Here is a 21,098-nt window from a genome sequence, read left to right as displayed (position 1 = left end):
TTATTGGCTGTTTGTTTGTTTCGGTACGTAATTCACCCGGTGGGTGGGATTTCCCTTGTCGGTTTTTCCTTTCCACAATTTGCCTTTTGTCGTGATTGAGGTAGGGCTCAATGCTAAGTGTGTGGGTTACAGACAGATATCCGGGTTCTGTGCCAGTCATGGACAACTTATATTTCCCCATCACACAGTATCATATAAGACTTTAGGGTCAGACGTCCTGATGGTTTGATAGATTATTTTATCCTATAATTGCCTTAATTCCATTCCTGGGTCGATAGTTTATCCTTTAAATGTCCCCTGTCCTGTGCGTTATGGGGTCTCAGGTGTCTAGGGGTTTGGTTAATTCACCTTACATTGCTGTGTTATTTCTCATTGATACCACACTTCGGATTTTTTCGGTTTTTACTTTTGGTCCATTAACATGAGTGTTAAACCATTTGTCATGGCCTCCCCTCTTATCCGTCTGTGATATCGCCCATTAGGTTATGGTCCACATTTGATCCCGACACCACTATGGTTCAGTTGGCAAAATTTCATTGCTTATGCTGCTTCTTGCTTTCATTATACTCTGCGAGCTTTGAGTAGAGTCGATGATGCTGGTGATATCTTCGGTGGCTCTAGAGCAGGGGTGGGGAACCTCCGGCCCGCGGGCCGCATGCGGCCCGCCATGACATTTTATGCGGCCCCCGGGCATATTCCCGGAGGCTGCAGTGCTGTGGCCGCCGGCCCTTTAAATGACCTCATGCACTGTTTGAGTGAACCAATGGGCTCTCCCGCTGTCCAGTGTTAGCGTGATCAGCGGTGTGTGCCCGCCCCTCTGTCCTCTCGTGCTGTGTGTGTGCCTGCCCCTCTGTCCTCCAGAGCGATGTGCCCGCCCCTCTTTCCTCTCGTGGAGTGTGCCCGCCCCTCTGCCCTCCGGAGCGATCTGCCCGTCCCTCTGTCCTCTCGTGCGGTGTGCCTGCCCCTCTGCCCTCCGGAGCGATCTGCCCGCCCCTCTGTCCTCTCGTGCGGTGTGCCCGCCCCTCTGCCCTCCGTCCTGCACTGTCTCCGGCGCCGTGTGTGCGCGCGCCTGCACTCTGCTCCCTGTCCAGTACTTTGTGTACCATCCCCCCAGAGTTGTGTGCAATGATCAGTGCTGTGTCCCTCACCCCATGCTGTGTATCACCTCAGGTTTGTGGCTCCTCAGTAATCAGTAATGTCAGGGCTCTGCAGGTGCTGTGTGCAGAGCCCTTACATTACTGGGGGGCAGTGCTGTGTCCCTCACCCCATGCTGTGTATCACCTCAGGTTTGTGGCTCCCCAGTAATCAGTAATATCAGGGCTCTGCAGGTGCTGTGTGCAGAGCCCTGACATTACTGGGGGCAGTGCTGTGTCCCTCACCCCATTCTGTGTATCACCTCAGGTTTGTGGCTGCCCAGTAATGTCAGGGCTCTGCAGTTGCTGTGTGCAGAGCCCTGACATTACTGGGGGGCAGTGCTGTGTCCCTCACCCCATGCTGTGTATCACCTCAGGTTTGTGGCTCCCCAGTAATGTCAGGGCTCTCCAGTTGCTGTGTGCAGAGCCCTTACATTACTGGGGGGCAGTGCTGTGTCCCTCACCCCATGCTGTGTATCACCTCAGGTTTGTGGCTCCCCAGTAATGTCAGGGCTCTGCAGGTGCTTTGTGCAGAGCCCTGACATTATTGAGGGGCAGTGCTGTGTGCCCTCCCAATGCTGTGTATCACCCCCAGTGTTGTGTTCTCCCAGTGATGTCTTTGCCCCCAGCTCCTCTTGTGATGTTTGTGCCCCCAGCCCATCTTATAATGTGTGTGCCCCCAGCACCTCTTGTGTTGTGTATGCCCCCCAGCACCTCTTGCGTTGTGTATGCGCCCCAGCGTCTCCTGTTATGTGTATGCCCCCCAGCCCCTCTTTTGTTGTTTGCCGCCAGTGTCTCCTGTGACTTATACATCACATTGGAGATGCTGGGGGCATATACATCACAGGAGACACTGGGGACATAGACAACACAGGAGGGGCTGTGGGCATTTACATCACAGGAGGGGCTTTGGGCATTTACATCACAGGAGGGGCTGGGAACATATATATGTCCCCAGCTCCTCATGTGATGTATATGCCTCCAGTGTCTCCTGTGATGTGTATATACAGCAGTCCCAGCATTTCCTTTCTGTTGTGTATACGTCAGTCCCAGCGTTTTCAATGTGATGTTTATGCCCCCAGCCCCTCCAGTGATGTATGTGCCTTCAGTGAGTCCTGTAATGTATATAGAGCAGTCCCAGAGTCTCCTATGTGTTATATGTGCCTTCAGCGTCTCCTGTGATGTATATGATTTACCAAATATTATTATGACCAAGAGTTGACTGCCCTTCAGACCGAGACAAACCTAGGAAAGCAGTTGTGAGAAGCAACATGATTAGTATCATCAAACATCACAGCCGCACCAAAGAGATGCTGCTCCGGCCACCACAGTAGGGGTGAGTTAATTAATTGTTTGACCAAATATAACAGGGTCATTTTCACATTGATAATTTTGTGCGGCCCCCAAAGGTTGGTAGAAATTTCCAAATGGCCCCCGGCAGTAAAAAGGTTCCCCACCCCTGCTCTAGAGCATGGTAAGTTGATGGTAAAACCTGGTGAGAGTGATATTCGTCGGAAATCACTGTTTCTTCATACGTTCACTGTTAAGTGGTTGCTTTAAAAAATAGTAAGAACTAAAAAAAAACAAAAAAAAAAAAACACATGGCAAAAATTTAAAACGAACGTAATCTAGGTTTTCAATAGTTTTATATATTTTATGCCAGTTTACGCCAGTCTAGGGAACGGTTGGCAGCTGCGGTTTATCCTCATATATATAGGTAGGTGCTCACTTTTTGTAGGTATGGTTCAGCGTCTCTGCCTACTAGGAGACGTGGAGGCTCGATCACAGGATGAGAAGTGGAATAATACAATTTTGTTTTCCAAAACAAGAAAACAAGTCCTGATTATCTTTGTTATGATACTGAAACTTTTGAAATTGATCTGTGTCGCCCGGGGACCAGGGGTACTCAGATCCGGGCCACGGGGTCACTTCTGTGGGTATCACGGTGGCGTCCCAGGAGTGATGGTATGGAGCAGCTAGATGTTAGTTCTCCCCTCCGTGGGTAGGGGTTTGGTTGTCCCGGGGCCCGGTGAGGTAGGTGGATGGGTAGCAGGCGGGTTACGGGGCCTGGTGAGGTGCAGGGTCGCGGGGGCAGCGCGGTGCCGCACGGCACGGTGGTACTCACTCAGCCGGTAATGATGGTGACACAGTTCTCAGTAAAACACGCGGCTGGATGGATGGGTCCCACAGACGGCTGCGGTTGTTGTTTCTCCCCTGACCCAGTTTGGTGGTATAAGTCCTTTCTTTCACCTCCGTGCACACTCCTCCTGCGTTCCGGCTTCCAGCTGGCTCCCCGGTTCAGTACCGGTGGGCCACCGCCCAGCCCTGGCTACCTACGGTTCCACCAACTGTCTCCCCGGCTCCTTGCAGACGGCCACTACCGTCTGCCTGACTTTCTGTACGAGGACCCTAGGCTCCAACCTAGGCCCCTGGCTATGTCTGCCTCTCTGCAGACCTGCTCCATCTTCCTCTGCCTGAACTTGACTGGGCTTGTTTCCTGCCTCGGCCAGCCAAACTCCTGGGTGGGCGTCTCCATCTCCTGACTCCGCCCACCTGGTGTGTCTGTCTGAGCCCGAGGCAGAAAGCAGGTCACTTTGGGGATGTCTGCTGTGAACTGCTGGGGGTGGGTGTGTGTGTGTGTTGTTATCTGTGGCCCCTGGCTTCTCCAGGGCGCCACAAATCTTTCGAATTCGAATTCAAAGGCCAAACCACTGAGCCTTCATGTACTGATTGGTTCCTCAGGTATATTAGACCAGTTTATTGCTTTGGTAACAATTTTCTCCTTTTCAGATGGTGTCAGATTTCAGTTATGGGTTTGTTGGGGTCTCAGCAGTCTGTGGAGCATTCCAGTATTTAACTGAGGGCCCCCTGACTGCTGTGCCCCGTGATAAGGGGTTAATCCGGTCGTCCCATGTAATTTTTCCCTCCTTCCTTTTTTGTTGCAGCCAATGGTTCTGTTCTCCTCCTCCTGCTTCCTTTTATAAAGCTCTTCCCGGCCTCTTCCGGTCTTTCCCCACTTTGTAGGACCCAGAGGAAGCCGTTACACCCTCCCTCCTTTTGTCAGTGTTGATGTGATGGTTTTGGTGCAAAAGCTTACCTGCGCCAGGAGCCCGTCTCCAGCACAATGATTTATACTGGTTATGGCTTTCCTGCGCCGGTGGTCCGGCTATGACACAATGATTTGGACTGGTTTGGCTTTCCTGCGCCGGGAGTCCGGCTGCTACACAATGATTTGTACGAGTTTTGGCTTTCTTGCGCTGCGCTTGGAGTCTGTCTGCTACACAATGATTTGTACGGGTTTTGGATTTCATAATATTGTATTAAGTCACAGCAGCGGTCAATTCAGCAACGTTTGTGGTTTTTGGTACAAAAGCTACCCGCACCGGGAGTCCGGCTGCCGCACAACACTTTGTACTGGCTTACTGTGATTTATTACAGTACTTTTATTTTGATATTTTGGGCTGTGACCGACCACCATCCACTAAAAGATGAGATTTGGTTATTAAATCTCCAAATAAAGAGAGTTCTGATGTATATACCTGAGTCTGATTCTTCATTACATAGGACGATCATTTATGGGTTTGTTGGGGTCTCAGCAGTCATATAGCACATTGCTAGGGTTCAGGCCTTTTCTGCTGTGCTCTGCGCTTGCTGACTGTGCTGTGTTTTGCTCTGCTCCCAAAAAATACTTCTTTCTCTCTACAGAACCCTCAGCAGCTGGTTCATTATACCTGGTCTCACCTTATGGTCCGGATCCCCACACTGCCGTCTGAACCTTCAGGTCCTTCTGGAACTCTCCTGATTTCTACAATGACCAGATCCGCTTCTCCAGGGAAAGTGCAGAGCATTCTGGATTCCTACTACTACAGGTTCCGCTTCCCTTGAATGGTACAGATCATTTTGGATGCTACTCTCCTATTGAGCTGTCAATCTACTGACTAAGCCGGGACTCTAACAGACTGTCTGACCCTCCGGAGCTGTGACCACTCCTCAGTAACCTCTCTCGGGATTCTCAGCATGAGTCATCCCTCTAGCAATCGGCCGTCAGACCCTCCGGGTCTGTGCTGGGATAATTCCTGTATAGGGGTTCCCTCGCCGGTTGTTCCTCTGGCGGTGCTCTGTGTCGTGACCTTTTGGGTCCTCTCACCATCTGATCTGTTAACCAATTCCTCAATAAATCGTCTTCTGTTTTTTCCAAGATCTCTCTGGTCTCATGCTGTATCGGGTAATTTGCTACCACCGGACCCCCGGTGGTCCAGCACGTTCACAGTACATCTCCACGCCTCAGTGGCATAACAACAGGAGAGGGACAGTATATACCAGAAGGGGCCTAGGAGGGGGACAGTATATTCCAGGAGGTGGACATATATACCAAGAACTGATCATATATACCAGAAGGAAGAAATATATACCAGGAGGGTCCTAGGATGGGGACATATATGCCAGGATGGGGACATATACCAGAAAGGTCCCAAGATAGAGACATATATACCAAGAGGGGCTGGGGACATGTATACCAGGAGGAGAACATATATGCCAGGAGGGGGCCAAGATGGGGAACATATATACCAAAATGGGGACATTTTTACCAAGATGGGGTTATATATACCAAGATGTAGTCTAGGATGGGGACATATATACCAGGATGGGAATTAGGATGGGGAACATATATAACAGGATGGGACACATTTACCAGGATGTGGACATATGTACCAGTATGGGAACATATATAACAGGATTGGGGCATATATACCAGGATGTGGCCTAGGATGGGGGACATATATACCAGGATGGGAACATATATACCAGGATACAGGATGTATAGCTCAGGATGGAGAACATTAAAACAGGATGGAGGACATTTCTATATAATTACATAATGGGTGGTAGGGCAACTTGTATGTCATATAGAATTTAGAACCCTAAATGTATACATACATATACATACATCTGACTAACATGCAGGGGGAAAGCATGTCCAAATTTTGCACTGGGGCCCATTAAAGTCTAGTTATGCCACTGCTATTGTGCATAATACAAGAATTTCAGGCTGAAAATAAAGCTCTCCTGGGGTCTTCATATGTGCCTCTGCAGCTGCATTAACACTGTAAGGCCCGTTTCACACGTCAGTGAAAAACAGTGACGTTTTTCACTGGCGTGTAAAACACGCACATGTCCCTGCGTGTGCCGTGATTCACGGCACACGTGGGTTGTCTAAGTGCCATCCGGGCTCCGTTATCCGTGGCCCGTGATTGCACTTTAGAAATCAACTCACCTGCGCCCGCTCCCGCTCTCCGTGGTGCTGAATCCTCCCGCGGTGCAGCATCCGGCCGGCGGTGACCCCTGCAGCAGCTGCTTCCGGGTCAGCTGTGTCACGCATAATGAATATGCGTGACAGTAATCAGCCGGCTTAGAAGCAGCAGGGAGGACAGGCTGCAGAGGACATTGCTGGACGCCGGGTGAGTTAAAATGTTTATTATTTTAAATGCACGTTTTTTTCTGGCACGTGTTTCACGGATCACACCACTGCGTGGTCTGTGGAACATCAGTGATGCCAGAAAAAAATGGACATGTCTCCGTGCGGCAATCACGCACACGCGGGTACGCTGCACGGAGACACGTGCAGTGAAAAATCACTGACGTGTGAGCAGACCCATTCATTATAATGGGTCTGCGTATGTCCGTGATTCTGGTACGTTTAAAAAAAAGCAGAAACGTCCCAGAATCACTGACGTGTGAAGGGGGCCTAAGGCTATGTGTCCACGGGAGAATGTAGCTGCGGATTTTTCTGCATCAAAATCAGCTTTCCCGCAAAATCCGCACCTTTTCAAAGGTGCGGATTTACCGTGGAATTGCCGCGGATTTGATGCGGATTTTGGTGTGGATTTTTTTTTTCCCAATTTTAAAGCCAAAATCCGGATGAAAATCCGCAACAATAATTGACATGTTGCAGATTTTTCCAGATCAAAATCCGCACGAAATCCGCTGCGGAAAAATCCGCAGCGTGGGCACAGCATTTCCAAAATGCCATAGAAATGGCTGGGAAGTGCCTGAGCTGCAAATTTTCGGGAAATCCACGGTTTTTCCGCGAGAAATCCGCGGCAAAATCCGCGCTTTTTCCGCAGCGTGGGCACATAGCCTAACAGTTCTTGGTGTGAGTACTGGATCAATACAGTCATTCATAGAAACGTTGTCTAAAGTGCCTCAAACTTGCAGCCAAGTCATGGAGTCAGAATAATGATAACTCATTCATGTAAATGCCATAACTTGTTACAAAAAAAAAAATTGTGAAAATGCTCAAAATAAGTTACTCCTCTGATACTTCAGAGACAAGGCTACCTCAACATGTAGCATGAGGGAGCACACATTTCAAAGCAGCATCATAGCCAGAAGGCAGTAGAATGGTACACACCTCAAGAAAAAGAAAAACAGCACTAGAGATAAGAGAATCAATTTACAGAGCTCTGATTCTGAGCGGCACGATGGCTCAGTGGTTAGCACTGCAGTCTTGCAGCACTGGGGTACTGGGTTCAAATCCTATTTGAGTATAGTTTTTCTAAATAAACAGAAATCTCTCCTTATGACATTCATTACAGCTCCTAGAGGTAGTAACAAAGCTTTACCAGATTAATAAATCTTTCTAGTGCGATGTTCTAGAATAAGTAAAATTGAACATATTACCCGGCTTCTCCAGAAACAGACAGTACTAAATTAAACAGATATTAATTACCGTATAAGAAAGAAGGAGAGAATAACTAAACGGCAAATGATTACATTTCTTAACAGCTCCCAATATAGTAAAGAATGCATGTATATAATACTACTACTACTACTACTAATAAAAAAAAAAGTAATAATATATTTAAATAAGAACCCGTCATGAGGATTTTATACCTAACACTATTGACATACCATATTTTTCGGACTATAAGACGCACCTGACCATAAGATGCACCCTGGTTTTAGAGGAGGAAAATAGGAAAATAAAATGTTAACCAAAAAATATGGTCATGACACACTGTTATGGGGCGAGGATCTGCTACTGACACTGTTATGGGGGTAATGTCCCCAAATTCTCTACTAAGGTTCCCCATTCTGGTAAGGATCCTCCTGCCTTGTATATGATCCTGCTCATATACCCCCATCCTGCTCATAATATACTCCCCATCCATCCTGCTCATAATATACCCCCCATCCATCCTGCTCATAATATACCACCCATCCATCCTGCTCATAATATACCCCCCATCCATCCTGGTCATGATATACCCCCATCCATCCTGCTCATGAAATACCCTCATCCATCCTGCTCATGAAATACCCCCATTCTGGTATATGGCCTGTATCCTGTGACACAGAAAAAAAAATAAACGTTTATACTTACCTTTCCTCACTCCCTGAAGCACCGATCTCTGTCTCAGCTGCAGCGCCGCTGTGTGGAGCCGTCACCGTTGTCTGCAGCATCGCGAATCGATGTCTTCCTGTCTGAGCCACTAGTGGCGCGCACAGCGATGACGTCATCGCTGTTCGCGCCGCTAGTGTCCAGATCAGCTGACCGGCACAGACAGGAAGAAATTGCGCGATGCTGCAGGGGGACGGCTCCACACACGGTGACTGGTGAGTGTACTGATTCACTGCTCCCCGTGCTGATAATGATGCACGGGGGGCAGTGAATACAGCCGCACATGATCACTCCAGGCTGTAGTTGCCAGGGGTGATCACGGCCGGCTGTTAATTATGCACGCACCCCCCCGCCCATCACCCCGCCCACCTGTCAGCGCCGGTTTCACTGAGAGATGATGGGCGGGAGGATGGGCGTGCATATGTAATGAGCGGGCCCACATTGTCACGGCAGGCGCTGCTGCTGCCTGCTCATGCCCCCGATGGCCTGTTCCACCACAGCACCCTCATTGCCGGCCGCAGCCCTATAGTCAGACGATAAGACGCACCCCCCACTTTCCCCCAACATTTGGGGGGGAAAAAGTGCGTCTTATGGTCCGAAAAATACGGTATATGTAAAGGAGTTTTTTGCTTAGCTTATTAAATACATGAAAAAAATGTTATGTCGCTGAGGCTGGGTATGTTAAGGCCTTGTCACACACAGAGATAAATCTGCGGCAGATCTGTGGTTGCAGTGAAATTGTGGACAATCAGTGCCAGGTTTGTGGCTGTGTGCAAATGGAACAATATGTCCATGATATATTTTATCTCTGTGTGTGACGGGGCCTTTACTGTGGAATTGCTGGACCACCGGGTGACCGGTGGCAGCAGATCAATCGATACAGCAAGAGACTGGAGAGAACTTGGATAAAACAGAAGATGATTTTTTTTAAAGTAATGCTAAACAAGAGCAGAAGATGAGAGGGCCCAAAGGGTCTCGACGCTGACCACTGCCAGAGGAACAACATCGAGGGAACCTCTATACAGGGATTATCCCGGCACAGCACTAGAAGATCAGCTTGCCAGAGGGACAACTCACGCTGAGCACTGCCGGAAGAGCTACTAGCGAGGAAACCCCTATAGAGAGATTATCGCGGTCACAGCCTCTGGTCACACAATCCATAGGAGTTCCAACTAGACAGTGTAATGCCGGCTCAAACAGAGAAGAGAATCGGGATTGCTCTGTACCATCAAAGGGAAGTGGATCCTGTAGTTGAAGGAATCTGGAATGATCTGCATCTCTCCTGCCAAGTGGATCCTAGCCGTAGAAAGAGTCTGGGGAGGTTTCAGAATTACCACGGAGGTAAACTCGGCAGAAGGGAATCTGAGGCATGCAGTGAAGCCAGGAATGACGGACCTGCTGAAGGAAATTCTGTGGAAAGAGAAAGGTAAGTATTTTGCACAGCAGAGCGCAGTAAGGAAGTACAGAGCACTGCAGTGAGGGTCTGAACCCTAGCAACGTTCCTAAGGAGTGAGCACATTGCCCAGGCACCACCCTTAGGGAACAGGTACCTTATAAGCAGGAAGCATTCCTGCAGTCAAAATCAGAACAAGGAACAGGTTTACTGTTCCTTTAAATTAAAGCAGAGTGTGGTGGGCGTTGCCTAAGCGTGTTCCCAGAGGACCTGCTGAGAGGATGCAGGTTCCGGGAGGAGAAGGAGGTGAGGAAACGCTTAGCACAGCGGACAGGGTGAGTGACATGCTGCGCAGCAGCAACGGAGCCAGCAGCAGAAGCTGAATCAAAGGCAGGAATGGAGGTGCGGGGAGAACATTGATCTCTCTGCCCAGGAGAGATTGACTCCATGACTGACGACATGACAGAAAAAAAACCCAGAAATCGCCAGCTTACCGCTATTAATGTTCACTTCACAACTCAAAGACAACTACCCAACAATCTCGCTCTGGACCAAGGTGGTTGTCTACTGCACAGAAGAACATCAGAATAGGAAAAAGAAGGTCCAGCAAACAGGCAGAGGTACTGTATATAGTTAAAAAACCTTTTATTGAAAAATAGTTAAAAACTGTAAACGGAGCAGTAATCTGACAGTGTCAAATAGTTAAATTTGAGGACTAAGCATGTCGGCTGTAATGCCTTCTTTTTGGTCATACAAAGAATGACCTAGGTTCTCCAACAACCCCACTTCCCTAAACCCCCATCTGGCATCCTAATCTAGGAAAATTTATACCATAGGCAAAGGTCAGAGGAAACTCCCAATTCCGGTGACAGTCAGGGACTTCCCATAGATAAGGTCTTCAAGGGCACACCAATTCGTGGCAGATGTGGGTTTGTTCAGCCCAGGTGTCCTTGAGCAACACAGTGGCGGTGTCACCCATAGTAACTGGTTGCAAGTTTTCACAGGCCCTCCCAAAATCCTCACTCACAAAAAAACTTCTGCACTAGACTACTGAGCCTAAAGCGGGCTTTACACGCTACGAGATTGCTACAGCGATCTCGTTGGGGTCACAGATTTTGTGACGCACATCCGGCCGCTGTTGTGATCTCGTTGTGTGTGACTCCTAGGAGTGATTTTGGATCGTTGCAAAAACGTCCAAAATCGCTCCTCGTTGACATGGGGGTCCTCTCCCAATTATCGCTGCTGTCGCTTGGGCGAAGTTGATCCTCGTTCCTGCGGCAGCACACATCGCTACGTGTGACGCCGCAGGAACGAGGAGCCGCTCCTTACCTGCCACACGCCAGCAATGAGGAAGGAAGAAGGTGGGCGGGATGGTCGTCCCGCTCATCTCCGTCCCTCCGCTTTGATTGGGCGGCCGCTTAGTGACGTCACTGTGACGCCGAGCGAACCGACCCCTTAGAAAGAAGGCGGTTCGCCGATCACAGCAACATCGCCGAGCAGGTAAGTACGTTTGATGCTGCCGTAGCGATAATGTTCGCTACAGCAGCGATCTTCACATATCGGCATAACGATAGGGGCGGGTGCTATCACGCTTGTCATCGCTAGCATCGGCTAGCGATGTCGCAGCGTGTAAAGCCACCCTTAGAGGAGGAGTTAAGCGGGCTTTACACACTACGATATCGTTAATGAATGATCGTCGGGGTCACGTTGTTTGTGACGCACATCTGGCTTCATTAACGATATCGCAGTGTGTGACACTTATGAGCGACCTTAAATGATCGCTAAAGTGGTCAAAATCGTTTGCCACGGAGGTCGTCCTGAAACAAAAAAACGTTTTCTGCTTATTAACGATGTTGTTCCTCATTCCTGCGGCAGCACACATCGCTGTGTGTGACACCGCAGGAGCGACGAACATCTCCTTACCTGCCTCCACTGGCAATGCCGAAGAAAGGAGGTGGGCGGGATGTTACGTCCCACTCATCTCCGCCCCTCCGCTTCTACTGGATGCCTGTCGTATGACGTCGCTGTGACGCCGCACGAACCGGCCCCTTAGAAAGGAGGTGGTTTGACGGCCTGAGCGACGTCACAGAGCAGGTATGTACGTGTGACGCTGCTGTAGCGATAATGTTCGCTACGGCAGCGATCATCACATATTGGCCGTACGACGGGGGTGGGTGCTATCGCACTCGACATCGCCAGCAAATGCTAGCGATGTCGCAGCGTGTAAAACCAGCTTTACTCTTCTACCTCTCTGGGCAGGCGGAGCCGAGGTTGCAGGAAAAGCACCTGCGGGAATCAGATGCAGACCTGGTGCTGATTGATGGAGCAAGACTTCCTGAAGGGGCATTGGTGGTGGTTGTCGGCTTACCCCCTTCCCATATGGCTGTGGCTGATTTCCGCATCTCAGGGAAATGATTGGTCTCATAAGTGCGACTTGTGCTGCTTTTGCAGCCTCCTTTGGCTCCTGGTCTATCGCAAACTGTAACACCTCCACAGGGCAAAGATAAAGGAATCGGTCCTTCACCATCAGGTCTCTCAATTCCTCGAAGGTGGTAACTGATGGTCCCTGGAACCACTACTTGAATATGGTTCTGAGCCCATCCACCACATCACCATAGCTGTTGTTAGGTCCAAACTAAATGATCTTGAATCTTGCAGTACACCTCTGTTGTCACCTGGTATTTCCGTATCAGGGCCTGTTTGATGGCCTCATAGTCTCTATCTTGTTATTGAGGGAGAGTGACTAACAATTTCAGGGCCTTGTCTCACAACCCTGGGGTTAAGTATCATGCCCACTGGTCATAGAGCTACAGGTAGTGTCTGCAAGTCCCCATAGTTGTTTCTCTGCTCACTCTTCGTAATGCTGAATGAGCCTCAGCCATCCCTCACTATCATCTGTGCTGAATAGCAGTAAGGCCATCTCCATAAGAGACCATATGGTACCCTGCTTGCTGCTGTGGCTTGAATCCATAGGTGGGACCCCTACAGCAGTGCTGTCTCGGCCTTTGCTCACCTCCCATTCATGAGGGTTCAAGTGACGGATTTGCTTTGCGTCAAATTGCAACAATTCTGTAATAATTTGCTGCCTGATTTTGCCAGTATATTCAATCTGTTTCATTGTACAGATGGTAGCAAGAACCTCTTTGGTCTGCTGTTTTTACCAGGCCTCTCCACCTACAGCCTCGATCACCAAACAAAAGCTTAAACAAGAGAGGAGGGAATTGTGTTAAGCGGGCTTTACACACTGCGATATCGCCCGAATTTTGTCGTTGGGGTCACGGTTTTGGTGACGCACTTCCGCAATCGTTAGCGATATAGCTTTGTGTAACAGCGTTCAGCGATGTAAAATCGTCGCAAAAGCGTGATTTATCGCTAATCGGCTACACGGGTCCTAATTCCCAAAAATCGTTACTTCAGCAGTAACGAGGTTGTTCCTCGTTCCTGCGGCATCACACATCGCTGCGTGTGACGCCGCAGGAGCGAGGAACGTCTCCCTACCTGCCTCCCGGCCGCTATGCGGAAGGAAGGAGGTGGGCGGGATGTTACGTCCCGCTCATCTCCGCCCCTCCGCTGCGATTGGGCGGCGGTTCAGTGACGTCGCTGTGACGCCGCACGGACCGCCCCCTTAGAAAGGAGGCGGTTCGCCGGTCACAGCGACGTCGCCGGACAGGTAAGTATGTGTGACGGCTCTGGGCGATGTTGTGCGGCACGGGCAGCGATATGCCCATGTCGCGCAACAGATGGGGGCGGGTACGCACACTAGCGATATCGGGACCGATATCGCAGTGTGTAAAGTAGCCTTTACTGCTACTGTGGCGCCCCTGAGGGTCCAGTAGCCACAGAGGTACTGCACCTCAGCCAGAGGTGTGATATCCCATTCTCTGGTAAGGAGGAGGACGCAAACATCAGTACATACACACTCTTCGTATAGCTACACCACTTCAGGCCAAGGTTAGGGCAAAATTGCTCTTAAGGGAGAGCACAGTCCCGGAGCCAGTCTGGAGGTGGGGTTAGTTAGTGGGTGGACACTTAGAACGGAGTGCAGAATGAAGTAGGACGTGGAGGAGAGAGGTCCTGCGGACTGGAGCCAGAGGAGCTCTTCCTAGGACCAAGTGGAAGAAATGAAAGAAGGGGTCCTAGAGTCAAGGCTGCTTTACACCAGACAATCTATCGTGCGATAGATCGTCGGGGTCACGGTTTTTGTGACGCACATCCGGCATCGTTGGCGATGCCGGCCTGTGTGACACCTCCTAGCGACGCAGTATCGCTCACAAATCGTGAGTCGTGTACTGCTCGCTAGGTTCCATAATATCGTTTAATTTAGTTGTTCATTGTTTCCGGGGTAGCACACGTCGCTCCGTGTGACACCCCGGGAACGATGAACAGCAGCTCACCTGCGTCACGCGGCCGCCGCCGGCTATGTGAAGGAAGGAGGTGGGCGGGATGTTTACGTCCCGCTCATCTCCGCCCCTCCACTTCCATTGGCCGGCGGCCGTGTGACGTCGCTGTGACGCCGAACGTCCCTCCCACTCCAGGAAGTGGACGTTCGCCGCCCATAGCGTGGTCGCACGAGAGGTAAGTATGTGTGACGGGGGTTACCGACTTTGTGCGACACGGGCAGCGATTTGCCCGTGACGCAAAAAGGACGGGGGTGGGTACGATCGATTGTGAAATCTCACAATCGGTCGTACCATGTAAAGCAGCCTTCACGGAAAGTGAGAGATCCACCCACGGACTCGCATCCACAGCCAACATATCGGTGTGGAGGGACTAGGCTGCAAAGGGGACCAGCCCCTAAACTAGTGGAGAACAATCAGGCTCAGCTATCAAAACCAGAGGCTGAGGTATCTTCATGTGCCAAATCCACTACCACACGCAAATACGCTAAAAAGGTGACCACAGAGGGCCAGGGGATCAGGCAGAAAAGCCTCCCAAAACAAGGTCCGAAGACACCGCCTCAGGGCACTGTGTGTGAGATGCAGGGCAGGTGGGTGAAGCCAGCGTAGGAAGACGACCAGGAAAGAGATACAGAAAGGTACACCGGTTCTGTGCCTCTGAATTGCCAGGGAATTGGCTGGATCCCGTCCCCGCAGGACTCAGTATTCCGAGGGTGCTGTTTGACCGGCCGAGATAACCTGGAACTGCCAATTGTGAGTAAAAGAACTAATGACTGCATCCTGCTGTGTCCTGGAATCATTGTCTGTGCCGCTAGTCCCGCGCTATTAAAAAATCGCTTCATTGGCTAACAATTGCCTACGACTGCCCTGGGGTCCCAGCTCCACCTGTGGGGAGCTGTACCATCATTGCTGTGTCACTATCTGCCCCCAGCGGTCTAGCAGCGTCGGCCATACCTGGCCAAATACCACAGGTGGCGTCACGATTTATCATTGCCCGCTTTGAAAATTAACGACACCGCCAGGGTCACGGAGTCGGGCCCTGCCGCCGTGACCTCCCAACAGAACCAGCCCAGTTCTGAGTGCCCCCCAATGGCCCTGGTGGGCGTGTTTCTACACTATGTGATGCAACACCCGGCTGCATTGTAAACGGCCGGTATGTTTTGCAGAAGCGTTGCTGCTCTGTAATGTGAATATTGCTGCAACGTGTGGTTCCACGGATTTGCATTACATGCAGAGCCATGGTTGTGTGCTGGGAAGCGGCTTCTCTAACCAGACAACTATCTAAGCCCACCAGGGCTTGCACCTTAGAGTTCCGGACAGTAGCCCTGGGGGTACACGAGAAAACCTAGGTTTGGACCAGACCGTACGTTTGACTGGGACAGAGTCTCTCTACTGCGGCGACCCTGGGAGAGGGTCAGGGAGAGAACAGAGAATGGTCCGCGAATGGGACGTTCCTTGACTCTAGGTTGACAAGACGAGATTTGGTGACAGTGTCGGAAGATGTCTCAGGAACTGATGCTCTTAGGCGACTGAGACGGCCCTCTCGACTGGTGGGGCACGGCAGCATGGATACCCTGTCTCAGGGCCCCAGGTCGTTGGCAGGTGTTCTCACCTACAGGTTTGAACAGAGGGGGAGGTTATGTGATGCATCAACCGGCTGTATTGCAAATGGCCGGTATGTTTTGCAGAAGCGTTTGTGCTCTGCAATGTGAATATTGCTGGGACCTGTGGCTCCATGGATTTGTATTACATGCAAGCAGAGTCATGGTTGTTTGCTGGGAAGGGTGTGTGAGGCTGATTAAACACTCCTCACCCCCTGTGAGTGTGTCTCCGAGGGTTAAAGCAAGTGTGTGTGTGTGTGTGTGTGTGTGTGTGTGTGTGTGTGTTGCAGAGTCTGAGAGCAGAAGAAGGGTGTTTGCTCTGCTAAGGACACCTTCTGGAGAAGGTATGGGCTGGAAAGTCCATGTGTAAAGCCTGGCTGGAGCCAGGGTAGAGCTGGTAAGGACACTATCCACCTTCAGAGAAAGGCAACCAGGATTGAAACCAGTGTCTGAATACTGACAAGGGTCAGGGATACCTCTGTGGGAAATCTAACAGTGTTGGACTTTATAATATGTGTTGGTCTTTGCTGAGAAAGCCTGGGAACGGCACCTTTTGTGTTATGTGACCTGGTATGGTTTATGGAGCTGTAAATAAACCATATGGGCTTTTAAAGTGACAAATTACTCCGGCATGCTTTAATCCCGCTACCTGACGCGTGGTCCCCCATACGTTCGGGGCACACGTCGTCATAACGTATAGTAATGTCCCAGGTGTAATTAAACACTGAGTTCAACCCTTAAAACTCTCTACAGAGTCCTTGAAGGGACAGTGCAAGTTTTTAGTGACACATATGATCACTCAAACCAGATCACTAATGCTCTATAATCCCACCAAGTACCACAAATTTGTAAAGGAGATAGACTGAGACAGCTATCCCATCGCTGCCACCAATTATCAGGACAATTATGCAATTAACCGATGATTAATGTACAAGGCTACGTCTGTGAGTGTTTGTGTACTCACAGTTAGGCCTAAGCCATACGGCGAGAAAAACAGTCGAGTGGAGTGCGATAAAACATCGCATTCCCCTCGGACCAATTCTAGCCAGTGTGTCAGCACACATGAGCGATTATTGTCTCAACCCTAATCGGAATGAGAAAACAATCGCAGCATGCTGCGATTGTAATGCAAGACTCTTTCTCTCGCACCCATTCAAGTGAACGGGGTGAGAGAAAAATCGCACTGCACTCGCGGTACACCGGTGTACTGCCAGTGCAGTGCGAGAATGGCAATAGTCGGCTACGCAGGAGAGAGGGAGAGAAATCCCTCCCTCCCCTCCTGAGTGCCGGCCCGCCCCCTGCAGCTGAGGTCTGCTCGCACGAACGGACCTCAGTTGCAAGGACACACGCATGACACTCGGCTCTGCTGTACTGCCAGCACGAGCCGAGTGTCATGCAAGGGGATCGCAGTAGTCCCCGTGTGGCCCCAGCCTTAATAAACCACACAAGTCTCTGGTAAACCAAGGTGCTGGTGGCCGGTGCCGCGGCCGGTTGCATTCGGGCCCCCCACCCGACTGGTGGTCTCTATCCTTTTCTCTGCACTGTTTTGTGTAAGGTGGACTTCATAGCGTGAAACTCAGGAGTCCGCTCCCGGCTGGATGTGGCCTAAGGAGCCATGCCCGCAGACGCTGGCCCGTGGGATCTATGGGCCCTGGCGGTGACCTTTTATCCCTATCGGTGGGCTGTTGTCTTCTATGAGGGACTTTGGGTGGGACAGAACCTCTAGTCCTGGCCTCAATCGGTGAATTAACCAGTCCGTTTGTTTCCGGTTCTGGCTTCAGGGTCCGAGTACCCCCCTTTGTGCTACGGTTTCCGGGTCGGTTCTCCGAGTCGGTACCGGCGGGCTACAACTCTGTCCCGGTCCACCTCGGTTCTGTCGAGCCGTCTTCCCGTCTCCTGCTGACGGAGACCACCATCTGCCTCCTAACCAGTGGCACCAGGGCTCCTACCCTGGTACCGTCTCCGCCATGAACTCCAAACTCAACTCTCTCACTAACTACTGTTTTCCCGCCCTGGGCTGTCTGGACCCCTGGGTGGGCGTGTCCCAACCGCCTGGTCACGCCAACTGGTGTTTCTATCTTTCCCTAAGGGTTTCTAGGTTGGCTGTGTGTTTCCTAGTGAGGGAAGGTGTTATACGGGGGCCTATTTGTGACTACCTGGTTTTGACAGGGCATCACACAGTCATTAATGCCTAAACCGCTGACAATAAAAGGTAGTTCACCCCTAAGGGAAAATGGCCAAATTGTGCCCAATTTGTCAATATTTTGTGTGGCCACCATTATGTTCTAGCACTGCCTTAACTCTCTTCTGCATGGAGGTCAGAAGAGCTTCACAGGAGCCACTGGATCCTCTTCCATCCACCATGATGACATCACGGCGCTGGTGGATGTTAGAGACCTTGCGATCCTCCATCTTATATAAAATCCTCATGACAGATTCCCTTTATAGTGAAGCTGTCAGGTGCAATATGCACCCAGAACCACGAGCAGTTCTGGGTACATATTGATAATCCCTGCCTAACCGTCCCTTTAGGCCTGCGACACACATCCGTGCCGCCGGTACGTATTTGCCATTTTTTACACGTACCAGCGGCACAGAGACACGTTCAGCAATGCTACCCTATTGTAGCAGGCACACACACGTAAAACCACATGGAACATGTGTCCGTGTGCGTTTGTACGTGTGTGCGTTTTTCTACACGCTGACATGTCAGTTTTTCTCCGGCAGCACGGGTGTCACACGGCCCGCACCTGTACCACACGAGTGTAGTGTGGATGCGGTCCCGTGTGACACGCGCCGGAGAAAACACGCGTGTCAGAGGAAAAAAAAAAAACCTTAACTCGCTTTCTCCAGCCCTCCTGTCTCTGCCGCTGCTGTCACTTGCTGCCGACCGCCGCTCATTATTCTCATTTAATATTCACTTCACTGCGGCCGGAAGCAGCAGCAGTGGGGAGACGGCAGGGCTGGAGACCGAAGATCAGCACCACGGACAGCAGCGCGGCCCACGGGAGTATGTAAATAAGGCTGCTTTCACACTACGTCTTTTTAACATGCGTCCTGAACGTTTTTTTGCTGCAAAAGCGGATCCTGCTTTTTCAGCAAAAAATGCATGCAAACGCATGTGTTACTTTGCAGGATCCTGTCACTGGATGATTAGGGGCGGGCATTGGAGTCATGTGATCGGGAGTGATGGGAACTAAACGTGCCAGACTGGGAGCCGGCATCTGACAGCTGCGAGGCTCGTAACCAAGGTAAACATCAGGTAACTTGCTTGGATACCCGATATTTACTTTGGTTACAAGCGTCTGCAGCTGCTAGGAGCCGGGCTCCCTGCACACGTTACCAACGTAAACATCGGGTAACTAAGATAAGTGGTTACCCGATATTTACCTTGGTTACGAGTGTCCGCAGCTCTCAGGTGGGGGAGAGGGAGGGGGAGAGACAGAGAGAGAGGGAGGAGAGAGAGGGGGAGAGACAGAGAGGGAGGAGAGAGATAGACTGATCACGCCAGGCTGGCTTCTGTGCATGCTCAGTAGAGCAAGCAGGATCCTGCCTATCAGCACGCCAGCGTTTACATGCTGTTTAGTCAGGATCCAGCAATTTGCAGAAGTTGGACGCAGCTCAGAAACGCTACAAGTAGCGTTTTTGAAAGATGTTAAAAAACTGCAAGTCGCTGGATCCTCACTATAACGCACGCAAACGCAGGTGAATGCATGTTAACGCAAGTCCATTGCAAATGCATTGAAATGAAAACGCATTTGCACTGGATCCGTTTCTGCGTTAAAAAAGCGTTCAGGACGCATGTTAAAAAGACGTAGTGTGAAAGCAGCCTAACCTGTTCTCCGTATGTTATCACGGATAGCATGCGGACAACACACATGGCCCGCACGTACCAGAGACACGTACTTACCTGCACACAACACGCAGGGGAAATACGTGTCTCTCGGCACGTGCGTGATTTCACGTGAGTGTGTCGGAGGCCTTAGAAAAAGTATTTCTAAAGATCTTTTATCGTATGCTAATGACCGCAGAGACTAGTTCCAAGGGCATTATATCCCTGGACTAGCTGTCCTGTTAGCATGTTAGTATGCCCACAGGACCTCCTTCAAGCACATTCAATTTAGCATCACTAGTGGTGACGTGCGTACCTGTGTTTGCTGTGACTGTGCGTCTGAATGCTGGGCATTTCCATTGGTGACGCTGCATTGAATTGCATGTTAGTACGTCGATGTGGGTATGCTAACAAGCTAAGAGGGTGGCTAGTAGAGGGGAAATTTAACGCCCTTGGACTAGGGCACAATCATTAGCATAAGATAAAAGATCTTTAGAAATAATTTTTCTAAAGATCCCTTTATCTATGCTTGTGTATACAGTGATTGTTAGGCAGGGATTAGAAATATGCACCCAGAACTGCTCATGGTTCTGGGTGCATATTGCCCCTGACAGGTTCCCTTTAATGTGTGAAACACCTTACAAAACACAAATGGTTACAAACAAGCTACCACTCCCCTCAGTTGGATTTCCTGTCTGACACTTTTTCCATTAAGTGTATATTACTGTCACGCTCCCGAGATCCCGGCGCCGCCCGTCACTCACAGATCCGGTCCCCGGGCGCTCTGGCCGCGGCTGCTGCTCCCGCTTTCCCTACTGTGCGTGCTCCGTGCTCCCTGCTCATCGGTCCCGGCGTCCCGCTGCGGTCCGGGACTCTGCTTCTAGCTCCCTTGCATCTCCTCCACCTTCTCCTCTGTATCCTGTACTCCTCTCCGGTGCTCGGGCCTCGTGAATGCGCACTAGGGCGTGGGCACGCTCACTCACCTCTTCTTAAAGTGCCAGCGTCGCTGAAAAAGGATATGGCTGATTACAGGTATACGGTATTTAAGACTTCCTTTTTCTTGTGGGCGGTAGCTGTTCAACGTGTTCTTGTAGTTTGCCTCTTGCTCTAGGTGTTCAGGTCCCTCTGTGCTTCGTACCCAGGTTAACCCTGTCTCTGCCCACAGTGTCCGACTGCCAACCTGAGTGTGTCCAGCCTGCCGGTTTCCCAGAAGTTGCCCCGGTGACTATCAGCCGTGGATCCCGTCATCTTCCGCCACCGGTTCTGGATTCCATCTGGCCACATCAGTATGCATTCCTCGCTGGACCCGGACTCCGTCTGTTTTGTTACCACTCGGCACT

General features: G+C 50.6%; 1 protein-coding gene across 3 annotated transcripts in view; it reads right to left on the bottom strand.

Moving 5' to 3' along the window:
- The window catches only part of STARD8 (StAR related lipid transfer domain containing 8), a 564,964-nt gene that overhangs the window by 349,720 nt on the left and 194,146 nt on the right, over positions 1 to 21,098 (bottom strand). The window lies entirely within an intron of this gene.

This window comes from Anomaloglossus baeobatrachus, chromosome 9 (genome assembly GCF_048569485.1).
Source record: "Anomaloglossus baeobatrachus isolate aAnoBae1 chromosome 9, aAnoBae1.hap1, whole genome shotgun sequence".
NCBI lineage: Eukaryota > Metazoa > Chordata > Amphibia > Anura > Aromobatidae > Anomaloglossus > Anomaloglossus baeobatrachus.
The sequence above is the reverse complement of the archived record's forward strand: the minus strand, read 5'-3'. Positions and strand labels throughout refer to the sequence as shown.